Consider the following 18,086-nt stretch of genomic DNA (forward strand, 5'->3'; position numbering starts at 1 on the left):
GCCCATTATATTTTGCTAGATGTGTAATCTATATTTTGCAAAACCTTATTTCAGTATGTTAACGTATATGTTGTCTAAGTGTGTGTGGCCTGGGATAGTTTTTCTGTGACCTTGGCAAATTGCTTTACTCTTTTGGATTTTTTTTTTCTTTTCACAGATGCATTTTGTAGGAGTATTTCGAGGATGAATGTTTGCAAATCATTTTGAAATTGCCAAATGCCACATACAGTAAGTAATATGTATTTTTATTTTTCCACTCAATTGCAGTCATGCTGAATGAATTTGGCAGTCATAAAAGAACACATTTCTATTTATGGTTCTTGATATTTGTGAATATTGAGACAAAATGTATATAAAAGATAAAAATTTGATGAGCTATTTCCTAGTCTGAATTAAGTTATATAAATTCAAGATTTCTAAGGACAGATTTTACTATTGTTCTACTTATATAACTTGCACATAGTACTTCTCACTTATATTTGAGTGAGATTTTTTCTCTGAATCATAAATTAAGAAGAGTACAGGAAACATTAGTGTTATTAGCCAGCGCTGATATGGAGATTTAAAAAGGAGTATTGAAGTAAGAATTAAGATTTGCCAAGTATTAAGACTTACTGTGAATCAGGCAATTTATATATGTTGCCTATAATTCTCCCCCAGGTATTTTAAGATCATTATTTTTATCCCCATTTTATATATCAAAGAAACTGAGAGGAAGTTTTAACACTTTGCTCAATATCTATTCAAAGTAAAGAATCTGGGCTTTGAACACAAGACTTTTCAGATAATACTGCCTCTATCAACATAGACAAAGTTAAATAACTTCCCTAAGAGGATGAATATTTAAAGAGTTTAAACATGTTCTGATACTTTCTTTGTATTTCTGTTTTGCTTAAGCATTATCCTGAAATACTGTATTTTGTGCTGGATTGTCTGTCATGTGATTTCTTTCATTTCAAATGGTGTTTTCTAATTCCTCACTTAGACTGCTTTGAACTAGGATGGAAGAAGTGAAAATGTAGATTCTGGAAAAAAAAAGTTTCTAAATCACCTAAGTTTATATATTTTTTAAAGTGTTTAGAATTAGAGTTCTGAAGTTCTCCAAGAGTTTTCTTTCATTCACTAAAAAAATTAAATTATGTTATTATTTTAAGAGTTTGGAGGGACAACAGAATCAGAGTCCTGGCTTTGACATCCTCAGATTCTTTGTTTGATGAAATGAGATAATCAGGAGGACAGTTCTAAAGTAGAATTTATAAAAAATATGGAAGCAATAATGGCATCATTGATGTTTTTATGTTGTCTCCCAATATGACTTAAAAAAGGTGGCCTAGTACATGTTTAGGAATTCAGACTCTGGATTCAGACCACCTCCATTTGAATACTGATTTATCATTTAATAGCTTTGTGACTGAACAAATTACTGAATGTCTCTTTAAAATGGATTTAAGATTGGGAACTACTTCATTTGTAGTGAGTTAATACATGTGAAGTATAGCACAATTCCAGGTACATAATAAATTGATATTTCAAGTATGTTTGTTAGTAAGCATCATAACTTCATAGTCATGTCACGTAAAAGTATGCAACAAAAGTACTCAGTGAATAATGTTGATTGACCTGTTCCAAAAGAAACTGAAGTTCAGCCTTCTTTATGAATGTAGAGATCTTTACTAATTGGAACTTCTAGTGAAAAGACAAACCATTTAGGTAATCAGCATGTATATATACAGTTTATAAAATCAGCACACATAATACGTCCTTTTGTGTGTTGACTGTATATCTAGGCTGAAAGTGTGTTTGTGTGGTTCGTGGAGAAAAGAAGGGGGCAGTTGTGAAGTGCTTACAGAGTCTGAAATGCTTATTTTGAAAGAGGACACATTTATGGATATAAAATAAATAATTGACATGATGGTCAATTAACTTGAGGGAATCATCTCATCCAGTGCTTTATGAAACCATTCATGGAGATTGAAGCGAAAACAGTATTAAGTATTTACTCTACCCCGTGCACTTTACATTGAATATCTCAGGTAATCTAAGCAATAAGATGATGAGGTAGGTGTGTTACTATCTTTTTTTTTTTTTTTTTTGGTATGAGGAAAATATACCAGAGGAATTTCAAATGTGTCATTTGTGGGACCAAAGCTTGAGACTGATGTAGTTCTAAAACCTTTTTTTTTCTTTATACTCTTAACATGAATGTTAAGGACTGAAATTCTGTGGTTGATCTTCTTTCATTTGCATGAGAACACTGCTGTCAAACCTCAGATCATACATATGAATTCTTTAGTAAATAAGTAATTGATGATTAAATTTTAACTAAATAAATGGCAATTGTCTTAACATTTGTAATCCAGCCCAAGCTGATTCTGTTCCTGCACAACAGGCCAGTAAGTCTAAAGGGAAGGTATTGGGCCCGGAAAGTGGCTTTATTCAGAAAGCCAGCAAACTGCAGAAATGGCATACTGTTGTCCCAGAGAACCGTGTTCCTTCAACATGGAATTTGAGCTGCTTTTATATTAGCAGAAGAGGGAAGTGGGATGCGATTGTTGTCAGAAGGTGACTAATGTTTGTAGAAATCCAAGGAAGGTCATGTAACTTCTTTGTCCTTGGTCAATTCATCTTTGTGTACAGGCATCTGGTCATGCCATTCCTGTAAATCTTTTTTTTTTTAAAGATATTTTTATTTATTTTAGAGAGAGAGTGTGAGTGGACCTGGGAGGCAGGCAGAAGAAGAAGGAGAGGGAGAGAATTTCAAGTAGACTGCTTGCAGATTGTGAAGCCCTTCAAAGGACTTGATCCCATGACCCTGAGATCATGACCTAAGCCATAATTAAGAGTTAGACGCTTAAGTGACTGGACCTTCTAGGTTCCCTGCCATTCTTGTAAATCTTAATCATAACATAATCATTTCTGTATTTCCTTATCTCCTGGGTGAAGTAGGTTTTGGGTAAAGAGTGGTTTTTGTAAATCATAGCTGTAGCATGTCTACATGGCAGGGCTAAGCAGAAGTTTCTAAGCTATAGGTTATAACAGCAAGGGAAAGAGAAGTGATATGAAGTCAGGCTAATTTTCTCCCTGTTAGATATTAAGTGTTAATAGGGGCATTCAGCAATCTGAAACAAATTGTCTTTAAAAATTGTTGTTTGGGGGGCACCTGGGTGGCTCAGTTGGTTAAGCATCTTCCTTGGGCTCAGGCCAGGATCCCACTTGATCCCATGATCGAGTTCCTCATCGGGTTCCTTGCTCGGTGGGGAGTTCTGCTTCTCCTCTGCCCCTTTCTCAAATAAATAAATAAAATCTTTTAAAAAATGTTGTTTATGTCAAGAAAACTTAAAAAATAAAGAAGCTGCTTCTCCAAGGGCAGAGACTGTATATATTTTACGCTTCTCTGAATTTGAGGTGACTGTGGTCTTTTCTTTCAGTCCTGCTGTTTCATGCGGTGCAGAGAAGTTTGGAATGAAGAGTTTAGCTTGACTTAGTTATTTATTCTCCTCTTTGTCATCTTCAGGTGTGTCATCATTGAGGGACATCCTTTATAATACCACAGTGGCCACTCTGATACATTCCCTTTTTGTCTCTTGGGTGATCTTCATCTTTTTTTCCATTTCAGTCATCCACTGATCCCAGTCCTTTTACACATAACTTCTTGAAACAGTCAGACAATGTTTTACCTGAGGGATATTTTCAAACTTACTAGTATTTAAAATATTATTGCCTTTAAAGGGAATGGATCACACTGTGTTCTCACACTACTGTTGGTTTTGAGAGGGAAGGACTTACAGAATGATTCTCTTTTTAGTTTGCAAATTTGGTCTCTGAAATACAAAGCTAGTGATTGCATGTAGTGATTCTTCACTTAATTCAATAAATATTTATTACATGCTCCTATATTAGGAGCACCATGCTGGTTTAGTACTAGAGCAAGTAGGAGGGAAAGGCAAAAATGGCTCTCAAGAAAATTCCATGTTCAATTTAAGGAAATAAGACAAGCACAGGCATAAATAAAGAATAGGGTATTAGGATATGGTATCATGAGAATAGCATAAGGTGATCAGATCAGTAAAGCTGTTTTAAATAATTTGAGAAATAATGAAGCAATTACATATATGTGAAAAAATAAAGGATTAGAAGAGATTTAAGAAAGATACAATTCTGGACTACATTGGCTCAAGATTTCATCATGATGATTGCATTTGCACTAGATCTTTGTGCAGGTGGAAAATGTTAATAGAGAAGTCAAGGAAATGGCATGCTTGAGCTTAGAGTCGAAGAGACATACTTCACATTCAATGAATGGTGAATTCATTAGTTTGACAACAGAATAAGTTTCTTGTGTTGGACTAAAACCAGGTAGCACTGGAAAATTAAGGCTGGAGCTAGGTTGTAGGAAATACTGATAATTACAGTAAGGACTTTGAATTTAATTGGTAGGCAATTGGGAAAAAAAAAGAATATTTTGAGAGGGCCAATCCTGTGAATAAAAAGTTCCTTTTTGATATTAGTCTGGTGGTATCTCACAATGGATTCCAGTTGGAGGACATGTGGACAAGAGGATAGTTTTTAGGAAAATATAGAAGTAAAAGAATAAGGCATGAGGGTAAGACCTGAGGCCATAGCAATGGGAATGAAGAAAAGGAATAGATGCAGGTAAGACTTTGAAAGAAATGGGGTCAGGGAGTAATAATCATCATCATTTGTGTGGCATTTACTTGGCCCTAGACTCTGAGTGATTTATATTATTTAATTCCACATCAGACAACTCTGAGAGGTAGATACTAATACCATCCTCATTTTGCACAAGAGAAAACTGAGGGAGACTTTAGCCAAGTAAATTGTTCCCAGGTCAGATAGCTAGAAAATAACAAAGATGAGGTTTGAGTCCATTCCTTCAATCTCCAGAGTCTCTGTATAACCACAGTACATCATCTCTGTAAAAAATAACTGAGATTTCCAGGTTGACTGAACTGGAAAATGACATTACCAATAGTCAGAGAAACTTTTTTTTTTTTTTTTTCAGAGTTTACCACATCTTCGGTTAAGTCTTCGGGTGGGGAGGAAAATCTTTGGACTTTTAGGGAGAAATATCCCTTATGGTTCATGAGGAATCTCTTGGATACATTCATTTCTATGCTGGGGAACAGGAACAGTGTAATTTATGATATTGCTTGATTATAAATTAGAATAGTAAATATGTCATCTTAGTATGATTTGTCTTCCTTCCTTAGAACAGCTTAAAATGAAACAAGGATAGAGTGCTAAATTAAAGATTAAATATCTTGGGTGCATGAGAGACTAATATTTTAGAGTTAGTTTACCATCATACTAAACAATAATCTTGACAGGGGAAAAAATCTAATTCCTAATATAGAGAGTATCTCTCTTTTTCTATACTGGAGAAGTAGCGTAATGTACTACTTAGGAGCTTGGGCTCTGGACCCATGCTGTTGCATGGGTCCAGATCCCAAAATGAGTCCTCTTTAGCTGTGTGATTTTGTAAGGTGTGATTTTAGCTGTGTGATATTTTGTGTGTCAATTATGTAAGCTCTCTGGCCTCAGTCTCTTCACCTTTGAAATGTGATGGAACGTAGTATGTTTTCTGAATATTGTGAAGGGTAAAGGAGATAAAGCACTTATAGTGGTCCCTAAAACACAGTAAATTCTCAATGATGTTTGTTATGTTCATTGAACTTGATCTCATCTATCATAATTTTTAAACATGTTATTGTGAATTTTTATGTGTTATGGGCACAAAACAGTGAATTTTATAAGCAAAAACCCATGTAACTTCACAGATCAAGAAGTGGAACATTTTCTGCATCTTGGAAACCCTGTTTTTTTTTTTTTTGTTTGTTTGTTTGTTTTTTACTGCCCAAACATTACTCCCTTCCACAGTTCCATATGGATAACTTTTTCATGACTTTTGTAATCACTTCCTTGCTTTTCATTATAGTTTTAACATTTAATCATGAGTCCTTAAATACAAAATGCTAGTTTAGCTTGATTTTTTTTTAAAGATTTTATTTGTTTATTGGACAGAGAGAGATCACAAGTAGGCAGAGAGGCAGGCAGAGAGAGAGAGAGGAGGAAGCAGGCTCCCCACCAAGGAAAGAGCCCGATGTGGGGCTCGATCCCAGGACCCTGGGATCATGACCTGAGCCAAAGGCAGAGGCTTTAACCCTCTGAGCCACCCAGGTGCCCCTAGCTTGATTTTTTAATGTATATTCATAATAGTCATGCATGCCTTTGTGTCTGGTTTCCTTTCCTAACTTACATATCTAAGTTTTGTTAATGTTTTTCTGTTGTTCATTAATTTTCATTGCTGTGTAGTATTCCATTGCAGAAAGATGCTACAAAGTATTTATCAGTGGTTGTCGATGAACATTTAGACTGTTTCTGGGTTTGGGCAATTTTGAATAGTGCTGCTATGAACATTCTTTTAGATGTTTCTTGCTGTACATATACATGAGAGTTTCTGTTAGTGATGAAATTGCTCAGTTAAATTGTATACAAATTTTCAATTTTAGTGGATAGTGCTAAACATTTTCCAAAGTAGTTGTACTAATTATACTCCAGTCAGTAGTGTATGAGAGAGTTCCCATTGTTTTATCTGTATCAGTGCTTGGTGGAATCAGTCCTTTAAATTTAGCCATTCTGATGAGAATAAAGTTTACATTTCCCTTTGAATAATGTGGTTCTGTTATGTGGTTTAATTGCCATATGGATATTATTGTCTGTAAATTGCCTGTTCAAGTGCCTTGCCTATTTTTCCACTGTGTTGATTTTTTTATTGTTAATCTGCAAAAGTTAATTGTATTTGAATGAAGAGCCTTCTTTCAATTACATGTTGCAAATACTTTTTCTCTCTGTGACTTGCTTTTTCAGTTTCTTAATGGAGTTTTTGATGAGGAAAAGTTTCCAATTTTAATTATAATCATATATTTACCTCTTGATATTTAGATCATTCCTTTTAAATTTATTTTTGTGACTGGTTTGAAGTAGAAGTCAAGACCTGTTTTCCTTCCAACTGGATGTCCAGTTGTTACAGAATCATACTGAAAAGTCACCTCTGCCCATTGCTCTTCAATGCCATCTTTATCATAAATTTAACTTCCATCTATATCTGCATTTTGGGGGCCAATTCTTCCTTCTTTTAGGGCAGGACTGGCAGAGTGAGAATCTTAAGCAAGCTCTGTGTCCAGTATGGAGCCTGAAGCAGAACTTGATCCTACCACCCTGAGATCATGACCTGAGTGGAAATCCAGAGTCAGATGCTTAACTGACTGAGTCCCCCAGGAGCACCCCAACTATTGTTTTTAATTGGTCTATTAATTTCTTCTTACTAATTATAACACTATTTTAACTATGGTCACTCTTTAATTATTTATGGTATTTATTAAAATGGGTTCTCCCACTATGTTTTTATTCAAGGGATCTTGACTTCACCTTATTTCAAACAAATTTTACAATTAATCTGTCGAGTTTGACAAAAGAATAATTGTTGGGATTTTAGTTGGGATTATATTCAATCTATTGTTAAGTATGTTTTTAAAGAATTGACATACTTACAATATTGACTTTTTAAATGAGCATGGTATATGTACTTCATGTATCTAGGTCTTTTTTATTTCTCCTAATCATATTTTGTGGTTTTCTGCATAGATGTCTTATACATTGTGGTTAGTTTGTTCTAGATGTTCTATACAGTTTAATAATATTATATATTATTAATTTTTAAAAACTGTTTTCTTTTTGTTCCTTGAGTAAAGAAATAGTTTTTTTTATACTGTATAGCAGATTATAAACTCACTGATTAAATTCTAATATTTTTAATAGATTCTTTTGAATTTTCTACATAAAGTTATATTTTCTGGGATTAAAGATAATATTATTTCATACCTTCCAAGATTTACACTTTTATTTCTTTTTCATATCTTACTGAATTGGCTAGAATGTCCAGAGCAATGCTGAATGAAAGTGGGAAGAATGAAAATTCTGCTTTTATTTCCAGTTCAAAGGGAACACTGTCACCATGTTACTATTGAGAATGCTGTTTACTATAATGTTTTGACAAAAATCATATATTAGATTGAAAAGTTTGTATTTTTCTGGTTTTACTGGAATTTTTCATTATAATTGGGTTTTGAATTTTATCAAATGCTTCCTTTGTATCTATTGAGATTATCAAATGATTTTTCTTTTTTATTTTTTTAATCTGGTGATGTATATTGATTGATTTTTTTTCCCCCCACAACAGACTTCACATTCCAGCAGCAGAGTGGCTGCTTTCTCGGGCTTACTGTGGGACTTAGAGTGCCAGAGGATTTTTTTTTTTTTCATTCTCTTCCCTCCCCTTTTGAGACATCCCCTCATTTGCATAACAGAGTAAGGTTCTTGTTGCACCCTTGTACCTTCCTAGGTGGCAGAGTGCTATTACTTGTTACTCGGCGCAGTGCTTCTGGTAGGGACAGGAGGATGCTGCGTTCTATTGCTCTAGTCTCAACCTTAGACCTATTCTGGGCATCTGGACCTCCAAACAGTGGCTCTTTCAGTAATTCCTGCCCATTCCTCTTATGGTACCTAAACTCTTCCTTGACCCTCTGGGGTTCTTTGTGGAAGATGGTCCTGTTCTTACACCCAGTAGTATCAGATCTCTGCTTTGTGTTGTTACGCCTGTTTTGGAGTCTGAGAGACCACCAAGGAGCCAACACTGATGTAATCACACGAGGGTTTATTTGACAAGCTTAGCTTGGGCCCAAGTATACCCGACACAGCGGAGCAGGCACTTGGACCCGGAGCTTAGTTAAGGCAGGGGTATTTATGGGTTCCTGTTACTAAACCAGGGTGGGGGTTTCTGGAACCAAAGCAGGGTGGGGCTTTCTGTTACTTAAGCAGGGTGGGGGTCTCCGGAACTAAAGCAGGGTGGGGCTTCCTGTTACTAAAGCAGGGTGGGGGGGTCTCTGGAACCAAAGCAAAGTAGGGGAAAGTTCAGCCCTTGGGCACAGGGGTCTGAGATGGCTGCTGGAGCTAAGATGGCTGTACTTACGCTAAGGCTGAACCAGAGGTGGGATGGCCTTAATTTTTCTCGGCCTCCACAGTGTCAGTTTGAGAGTCTGGACACAAGAATTACCTATTCCTCTAACAGAGCCAGATGAATTTTTCTTCTACCTCTTCCCCAGAAACTGTGGATCTTTTCCAGGGCACTGGAGATATGAGTGTTTTGGGTCCTAACAGGTTAAATTTTGCTTTGCATTAGAGAATGGTCTGGGGAATCAGAAAAGATTTTATGTTTTTGTGACACCAAAGTGCTCTTTCTGGTCTCTTGCCTTGACCTCAGTCTTTCCGCTAAGCAACTGGTCGATGTCTGAAAAAAAAAAAGCGTATGAATGAGTGCATATTCCTTTGTGTCTGGGTGATCCTAGGGTGTCTGTATTGTTCTGGTGACCCGTTCTGCCCTTCAAGTATTTGTTACAAGTTTTAGCTGTTTTCTTCTTACCTACTTTCATAATGAACAATTATTCCTCTCATGTTCTGTCAAAGGTGAGAAGGTTCTTATGTCCCGTCCGTCCTCGGTGGCTGTTACTCTTTAAAATTTGGTTAATCTCTTTGTCTTGCAACTCCAGGTCTCTGGTGGGCTCAGAAAAAGTTATTTTGTAGATGATCGGGGCTTTTATTACTATTAGGATAAGAGCAATATTTTCTGGTGACTTTCATTTTCTAAGTAGAAGGAAAACTGCAGATTTTTTCACATATATTTTAACTCGGCCTTTCAAGTTTTCCAAGAAAAATGATTTTTTTCCTTCACAGTGCCTAGTCTGCATTTACCAGAGCCAGAGTCCTAAATTAATGCTATCTTTATAGACTTTCTACACAAAAGTGAATTGTTGCTGTCACAGTTTTGTACGTGACTGAAGCTCATTGGATTATGTGTAGCAGGATTCCATTGTTATAAACAAGGTAGAATTCAAGTTTTCTCCTATAAAAGGAAGTCTGGCCATTGGCACTGTGGGGCCAGAATTGTGGTACCTTGCTCATTAGAATCTAGTCTCCTTTGACAGTTCTGTTCTACCGTCTTGGCCATATGACTTCATCCTTATGGGTTTTCCAGTAGTTTAAGATGACTACTGGACAGCTCTTCATGTTATATGCAGCAAGAATGAAAAAAAAAATGCAGTGGCAAAAGGGCATACTACCAGCTGATTTAGCCTTCTTTGAAGAGATTCCCTGGAAACTCTACCCAGTATTTTCTACCTAACCATCATTACTCTTTGTTACAAAAGAAGCTGTTAATAGTATTTTTGTTGTACACATAATGGCTCTGAACATGTCCCTAGTAGGGGAGGGGAAGATAAGTATTGCGTGGGCTCTTAGAAGTCTCAGTTACAGTTAGAGGATGGGGAATATATTTTGGTGATGTGATTTCTGACCTAGAATGGTGTGTGTTAAAATACACAGATTCTATCTTAAAACAGAGCTGGCTGGATTCTGATCTCAGCTCTGCAAATTGCTAGTTATATGACCTTGAGCCAAGGTTCTTACCCTAACTTGTCTTATTTTCTTAGCTGTAAAAGGGGTATGATAATTACTATTTGGAAACGTTTTGGTGGGGATTGAATATGATAATATATGCAAAAGGTCTGTCACATAGGAATGGATCAGTAAATTGTATGTCTTATACCACCCACCATATATTAACTTACACTAGAGTCAGTTATTTAAGGGAGGACAGAGTTTATTCAAGCCTGATACTAATTGATAAGGTAGAAAGGCCATTTACTTTGTTCCTGTGGGTAAAACTTTATCTTTTAGATGGGATTGAGAGTCTCAATTTCTACCCTTTAAATATATCATTTTGTACTTTGAACGATAGTGAAATATTGCTCAAAATTCAGGTTTATGATAGCAGCACTTTATGTATTGTCAAACCAAGAAACAGCTAAGATGAGTTCCAGTTTGAATTCTACCATTAGAAGTTCTGAAACTTGTGAAAGTCATTCTGACCCTCCGGACTTCAGTTTTGTCAGCTGACAGATCAATTAGGTGGACGAGCTGACCTCCACCACTGTTTGACAGCTTTGAAGCTCCGTGATTCCGTGCAGTTTCACTTGCCCCAGACATACGCTCTTGTCAAAAGAAACATCGTAAAACCAGCAAATAAAGTGATAAAGACTTAATTTCTCAAACCAAAGTTGAATTTTCACAGGAACTGGTTTTATTGTGAGCTTTTGCCAGTGCTGAAGTGAAGCAATAGATGTTAATTGAAAAACACAGTGCTGTATTTAAAAACTGGCTTTAGATTCTGCTTGCAGAGATCACTGGGCTAGACAAAGTGTGTCCCTTTGGGCAAGTCATTTAAATTCTCTGCACCTTAGATTACTCGTTTATAAAATAGGCAATATATGTTAAGGCCACGATGAGGACCAAAGGAAATGACAATGTAAAAGTACCTTTAAAAACAGCACAATTTTTCAATGCTAAGTTCTTTAGAAAGTCCAGTGGGTTAAAAAAAAAAAAATGGAAAATGCCTTCATGCTGTGGCGTGAAGATTATATAATAAAGTGGTATAAATAAAATACAATATCGTAAAGCCGCCAAGGATCTCTGTTTTAAAGTTCGTGTTAGATTTTGCCCACCTGTTTTTCCATCCACGTTATGTTTTAGGAAGCTGTGGGTCTCAGGCACTTCAGAAGCCAGGCGAGCAAGGCATGTCTGTGATGTTGTGCATGAAGTGTCTCCTTGAGATATTTCTAGATATGATCTTTGTATCTGAGGCATTCTGCTGGAGATCCAGTGAGGCTGAAACAAAGAGTGAATCTTTTGCCGTATGTGGCTATTAGTGCTGTCTGCTCTCCTCAATTTGCCCATCTGAATTGACAGTTAAAGCTCCTTCTCTATAAATAGTAAGTTATTAGTTAAAGCATGGTTGCCATATGGCAAAATGGTCTCTTTTGCTAAACTGATTAAATACAATAGCAATGTCCAGTCTTTAAGAAGATACTGTGTTCTGTGATACAAGCCTGGAGATTACTTTTGTTCCTTAACATGAATCAAGCTTATATAGTCTCTGTTTCTATATGTGTGTGTATATTTATTCCTCTCGTCACTACTTCCTAAAACTCTCGAAACATGCCATATATGTATTAAAGTGTGTAAAGTGCACTAATATTATGTCTACAGATTAATGGATTTTTACATAGTTATATACTTGTGTTACTACTATGCAAACCAAGATATAGAGCACTTGCAATCCCCACGACATTCCCCTTATGTCTCTTCCCTGGCAATAATCTTACGATTTTTAATAGTTAAAAAATTTTGCCTTTATGGTAATAAGCTTCTAAAAAGGAATGAAATATTTTTTTTAAAATTATTTATTTATTTATTTATTTATTCTTAGGAAGGAAGTATTTTGAAGGGCACTTCTGATTTTTTAAAATTTCTTGGAAGTATTAATAATTATGACAAAAAAGAAAAAAAACCCTCTGTACAATGCTGAGTAATGCAATGAAGTATAATAAGGTAAGTTATAAACTTCATTATATGACCACTGAAATGAAACAGGATTGCAACGTGGAAACCTCGCACAATTCTCTCCGAATCTCCCACCTGCGAACCAAAAAATAAGAGGTGCTACACAGGCTGGTGAGTGTTCTATTGGTCATGTTGCCAGGCAACCTCAGTCAGTATCAGAGACACCCAATTGGGCAGCAGAGACTCAGACTGGAAGCTATCTTGGAAACAGAAGGGTCCAGCCGAAGGAGAGGGAGGGAGGGAGGAGAGAGAAAAATAAAGACTGCCACTTGAACATTTATCCGTGTTAGTCATGACCACAATTTTTTTTTTTTTTTTCCCCTAGCAACATGCAACTAGCTGAGAGCAAAATTCTTTGGGTTTCTGCTCCCTTCACTGTTTTCCTCTTTCATTGTGTCTACAGGTTAAGAGTGCAGAGACTTGGTAAACTGCATCATCATTAATTTGTAGGAGGGAAGGGTGTTCCGTGAGTCATTTTCAGCAAATTCAAACCATGTTAACTAAAAGTTCTCTGAGATTTTAATCATACAGTATTCTGTACGATTCAGTCATGCTTAAAATAACCTGATTCTTACATTGATATACTGCTTTTAAAAAAGTGAAGTACGAGATAAAATACTCACCACCTAGAGTTAACCTCTTCGTGGAAGGAGAAGGCAAAAAGGAAGAGAGAGGGAGGCAGGCATAAGCCCGTCTGGATGGGCATTAGAGGAGATGAGGTGCACCAAGCAAACAGGGAGAGAATCTGGGAGCATGACCTCGGGTGAGCCCTCCACTCAGATGCAACTTTTATGTATCATCTTAGAAAGTTATCTTCCGTTCTCCGTAGTTTTTTGTAAAACCTTTTCTACTGTACTATATGCTCTCACCCCACATTATTCTCCTTTCTTCCTGTTTAACTGATGGCATACAGAGAAAATCACCTCTGTGAGATAGGAAGCTCCTGCTAATTTATCACTCTCCCTGACTTCTTTTGTTCTTCCCTTCTGATGCTTCTTCCCCTTATATGCCAGTGCCTTCATGCATGTTCTGGATCTTAACACCTGTGTGTTTTCTAAAAGCCTTGACTTGAGTATGTTCTTTCTCTTCCATATCCTCAGCCTTCTTCCCCTCTCCTGATTTCTTCCCATTGGCATTAGACCTGTCAAAGTATCTTTCCCCTTAAAAACAAACATTCACCTGTGCACAAATCCTCCCTTGTTCCAAGTACACTTTCAGTTACACAGAAACTCTTGTCTCTGCTCATAACTAGATGTTTCATAGCTATATTCTCTGTCTCAAATCTGCCTTTTCCATTCACACCTCAACACACTGACTCGCTTTTTCTGTTTGTCTGAAAGTGTTCTTTGCAAGGTCACGAAATTGAGTCCTGGAGCTCTACATGGAATATATACCTTTGATCTTTTTGTGTAACTTTGTACCATTGAGCATGTCCTCTCTCGTATGATATCCTTTCTATTGGAGCTTACTACAATTATTACAATTATTCTTACTCTCCACAAGAAAGAGTGCTTCTTAATTTTTCATCTGGTGATGGCAAGCACTAAAATCCTGACTTTGACAGAGTAATAGTTATAATGCCTCAGTGATTTAAGTTGAAAGCAGTACATCGCTACATGGCTCTTGTACTCAGTTATCAGGATTGTACAAATGTCTCTTTATTCAAAAATACAAAATGAATGATCCGTAGCATGGTCAGTGACAGCAGTAAAGCATATGTTATTAAATGAAACCAGAAACTGATGCTTATAGTGATTTTCTTAAATATCAACCCTTAAAAAAAAAAAGATTTCCTTAATCATTGGGGGATACAGGGTGCAGAGGGAGAAGGAGAGAGAGAATCCTCAAGCAGACTCCCTACTGAGCACGGAGCCAGTCAGGGGGCTTGATCTCAACAATCCTGAGATCAGGACCTGAGCCAAAATCGAGAGTTGGCCGCTTAACCGACCAAGCCATCCAGGCACCTGGCCAGCCTTTTCTTCAGTCATTTTCTTCAGCTGACTTCTCTGAAGTTATTATTGAGGACCTCTGCCTTGAGCTTCCTCTCACAGCTCACTAATAATGGTGAAGCACTATTCTAGGAAATAGAACATGCCTCCTCCCATACCACCTCTTCTCCCACTCATTGCACCATTCCAGGGCCCTTTCCTTCTTGAGAAGTCCCATGATTACAACTTCTGCCATAGTTAACAGAGAGGCACTTCAGCTGCATTCAATAAAGCAGTTCTTACAGTCTTAGTTGGATCAGTGATTCCTTTTTCCACCGTATTCACAGAGTCTCAAACATGGTGTCATAACCAACTTCTGAGGAACTTCACATAATTTTCTCAACTGTCAGTGCTCTTTCAACACCTGAATTCTTAGCCATGGTTATTGCAGGAATTTCGAGTGTCTTCTTCATCATTTCTGTACCAAGTTTTGGATCTTCATTAGCTGGAGTTATTGAATCCAAAGCTGGAATGTGCCGAAGCAGGGCACAACCCCCCTCCCAGAGCACTGCCTGCTTCAACGGCAGCTACTGATGGCTCTGAGGGCACCTGCAACCCTCCCTGTCTTTTTGTGCACTTTCTCATCACTTCTCTCACCACCCTTCAGCCAAGCTACTCCATCTGAGAGTTTGCCAGATGTTCATTCAGCTTTTCCTTTTCCTTTTCACTGGTTGTCGTATCTAGCTGCTCAATGATTTCTTGAATACGTTTCTCAGTTTGGGCCTTGTCATCTTTTCCTTTAAAACCGTGGCATCATTTTTGGTCACAGTGACCTCTCCAAATTTTCCCAAGTTGTGAGGTTAAACATCTTTAAGATTCAGAGTTGATCCTTCTTCTGCAGACATTGCACCGTCAGTAGCAACAGCCACATCTTTAAGCTAGTTCTTTGTATTGTCACCAAAACCTGGAGCTTTGACTGGTACAACCTGAAAACCCAACTTTTGGCCTATTCAGAACCTGTGTACTCAGAGCTTCTCCATCAGTATCTTCAGCAGTTATGACCAAGGGCTTAAGATGAACATTGGCAGTTTTAAGAGCAGGTACAATAGACTGAACACTAGGAATTTTCTTCTCACTTGGTAGAACATAGGCATCTTGGAATTCACATTTCTGACTTTTTTTTTTTTCTAAGTTTTATTTTAGAGAGAGAGCATGTGCACATGCAAGTAGAGGGAGGGCAGAGGGTGAGTGAGAGCAAGAAGGAGAAATACAGACTCCCCGCTGAGTGCCAGAGCCCAACTTGGGGCTCGATCCTATGACCCTGAGATCATGACCTGAGCCAAAATCAAGAGGTCCAAAGCTAAAAGTGACTGAGCCACCCAGGCACCTCCACATTGCTGAGCTTTTGATGTTTTAATGAGGTATGGAGAAATACAACCTCGATCAGATTTCATACCTTCAGTGATTTCTAAATTCATCATTTAGTGGTTTTCCATCCTTTACTATGATGATGTCCTTTCTCCTAAGCATTTTCACTGCATCAGAAATAATGTTGCCAATTTCTTTGTCTCCATTTGCAGAAATCGTGGCAACCTGAGCAATTTCCTCAGCAGTTGTCACAGAGGCAGACTGCTTCCTAAGTTCAGCAGTTACAGCAGCCATAGCTAGCATTACACCTCTCCTGATCGCCACAGGATTAGCACCTTCACTAATCTTCTCAAAGCCTTCTTGGCCGTCGAGCATGCCAGGGCAGTAGCAGTCATGGTGCCATCCCCAGCCTCTTCATTTGTGTTATTGGCAACATCTTGAACAAGTTTAGCACCAATATTTTTATATTTATCTTGTAAGTCAATAGACTTTGCAGCAGTCCTGCCATCTTCTGTTACTCTGGGAACTTCCCCAACTCTGTTAAATCATCACTGTTCTTCCCTTTGGCCTTATAGTAATGGCTACAGCATTGACTAAGTGGTCTACGCCTTGAAGCGTTAAGGCTCAGGCATCGATACCAAATTTTACATCTTTGGCATAGGCCCGAGTGAGATGAGGAGCCAGTGCCCTTGACACAGGCCTAAGTTGGCAAAAGGACTCTTGGTAATCGAAGCCTTTCTGTGCAACGGAGGAAGGGTGTGCGGACAGCGAGGCAGGCGTTTAGAAACCAGTGAAGGCATAAGTCAGTACTCTTAACAGTGTTGGACCCGGAAATCTTAATCTCCAACAGGTCTTTGATTTTTATCTAAAATTGCTATATTATAAGCTCAGTGAAGTATATTGTCCCAACCATCTAGCACAGGGCTAAGAGCTTATGTATGAATGAATCTTAAATGCTTATCTCTTTTCCAGTTGTATTAAATTATTTTGCTCATCATACTGTTGATCGCATTGTTAGCAATGGCTAACATGTATTGGTTAGTTATTGTGTGCCAGTTCTTATGATTCTCATTATATATATATATATATATATATATATATATATAATATGTATAATATATATGGTATATATAATAAAGTCAAACAGCTATATATATAATATATATAATAGAGTCAGACACTTATATATATATATATATATATATATAATCTTTACCATAACCTAATATAAAAAAAAATATATAATCTTTACTATAACCTTACAAGTTATATATTATATATAATATATATATATATAAAATCTTTACCATAATCTAACAAGTAGGTATTGTGCTCATGGCCACTTTGCAAACATGCGAACAACTGGGTTTAACCTAGGCAAATTAATCTCTCTAGTGTCTCCCAATGAAAGGGTGGTGGAGTTGGCACTTGAATCAAAGTCTGGGGAATACTCCTAACTGTACCACATAGGGGTGGATTTCTAGAAAACAGCAGCAACAGCAATGCAATGCAACATTTTCTGTATTTCCAACTCTTCGATATAAACGTTTATTGTTGTGATCCTTTTCTATTGTTTAACCTCTTCAATATCTCAGAACTGGCACATGACTGTAATCGCTGTCTTTCTTAGGGGTCAACAATTATCGTTTTGGTTTGGTTTGGCATATGAAGAGAGAACCGAGAATATGCATTCAGGGAACACCTGGGTGTCTCAGCTGATTAGCTGTCCGACTCTAGATTTTGGCTGAGGTCATGATCTCAGGGTCCTGGAATCAAGCCCTGTGGCAGATTCAGTGCTCATCAGGTATTCTGCTTGAGGATTTTCTCTTTCTGTTTCTGTCCCTCCCCTGACCACACTATCTCTCAAAAAAAAAAAAAAAATGTGCATTCAGGTGTTCAGGTTTGGGCTAAGAGAAAAGGAGCTTCTGTAAAATGGCAAGAGGAGATAATGGAGGAGTATTGGGATGGCCAGGAGATATGGTGCTGTCTCCACAGAAGAGAGAGAAAATACAGGGAAGTTGGGGAAAGAATAGTAGAACAACTGACAAATACATCCTGCAGAGCCAATTGCAAATTGAAAAGAAAAATCCTAGCTAGTGACTTTTATAAGTGAAAAAAAAGGGGAGAATATAGAGAGGAAGTGAGATGAATGAAAAAGGAGTACAAAATGTGATGAAAAGAAGCATGACTTAAGTAAATGATCAAAGAGAAATATAACTTCATAAAATGAGAAGAGGGAATAACCAGGAATTAAAA

General features: G+C 37.3%; 1 protein-coding gene and 1 pseudogene across 8 annotated transcripts in view; one reads left to right on the plus strand and one right to left on the minus strand.

Moving 5' to 3' along the window:
* GALNT13 (polypeptide N-acetylgalactosaminyltransferase 13) overlaps positions 1-18,086 on the plus strand; it is a 549,504-nt gene that overhangs the window by 43,514 nt on the left and 487,904 nt on the right. For 7 of the 8 annotated variants that reach the window (XM_047721767.1, XM_047721766.1, XM_047721773.1 and 4 more), the window contains exon 2: positions 158-228. The exons of the other annotated variant lie outside the window; for it this stretch is intronic. The gene's annotated coding sequence lies outside the window, so the exon portion shown is untranslated. The remainder of the gene's footprint in view (positions 1-157; positions 229-18,086) is intronic. 8 annotated transcript variants of the gene reach the window in all.
* On the minus strand, positions 14,607-16,842 carry LOC125095535 (60 kDa heat shock protein, mitochondrial-like; annotated as a pseudogene).

Source organism: Lutra lutra, chromosome 3 (genome assembly GCF_902655055.1).
Source record: "Lutra lutra chromosome 3, mLutLut1.2, whole genome shotgun sequence".
NCBI classification, from domain to species: domain Eukaryota; kingdom Metazoa; phylum Chordata; class Mammalia; order Carnivora; family Mustelidae; genus Lutra; species Lutra lutra.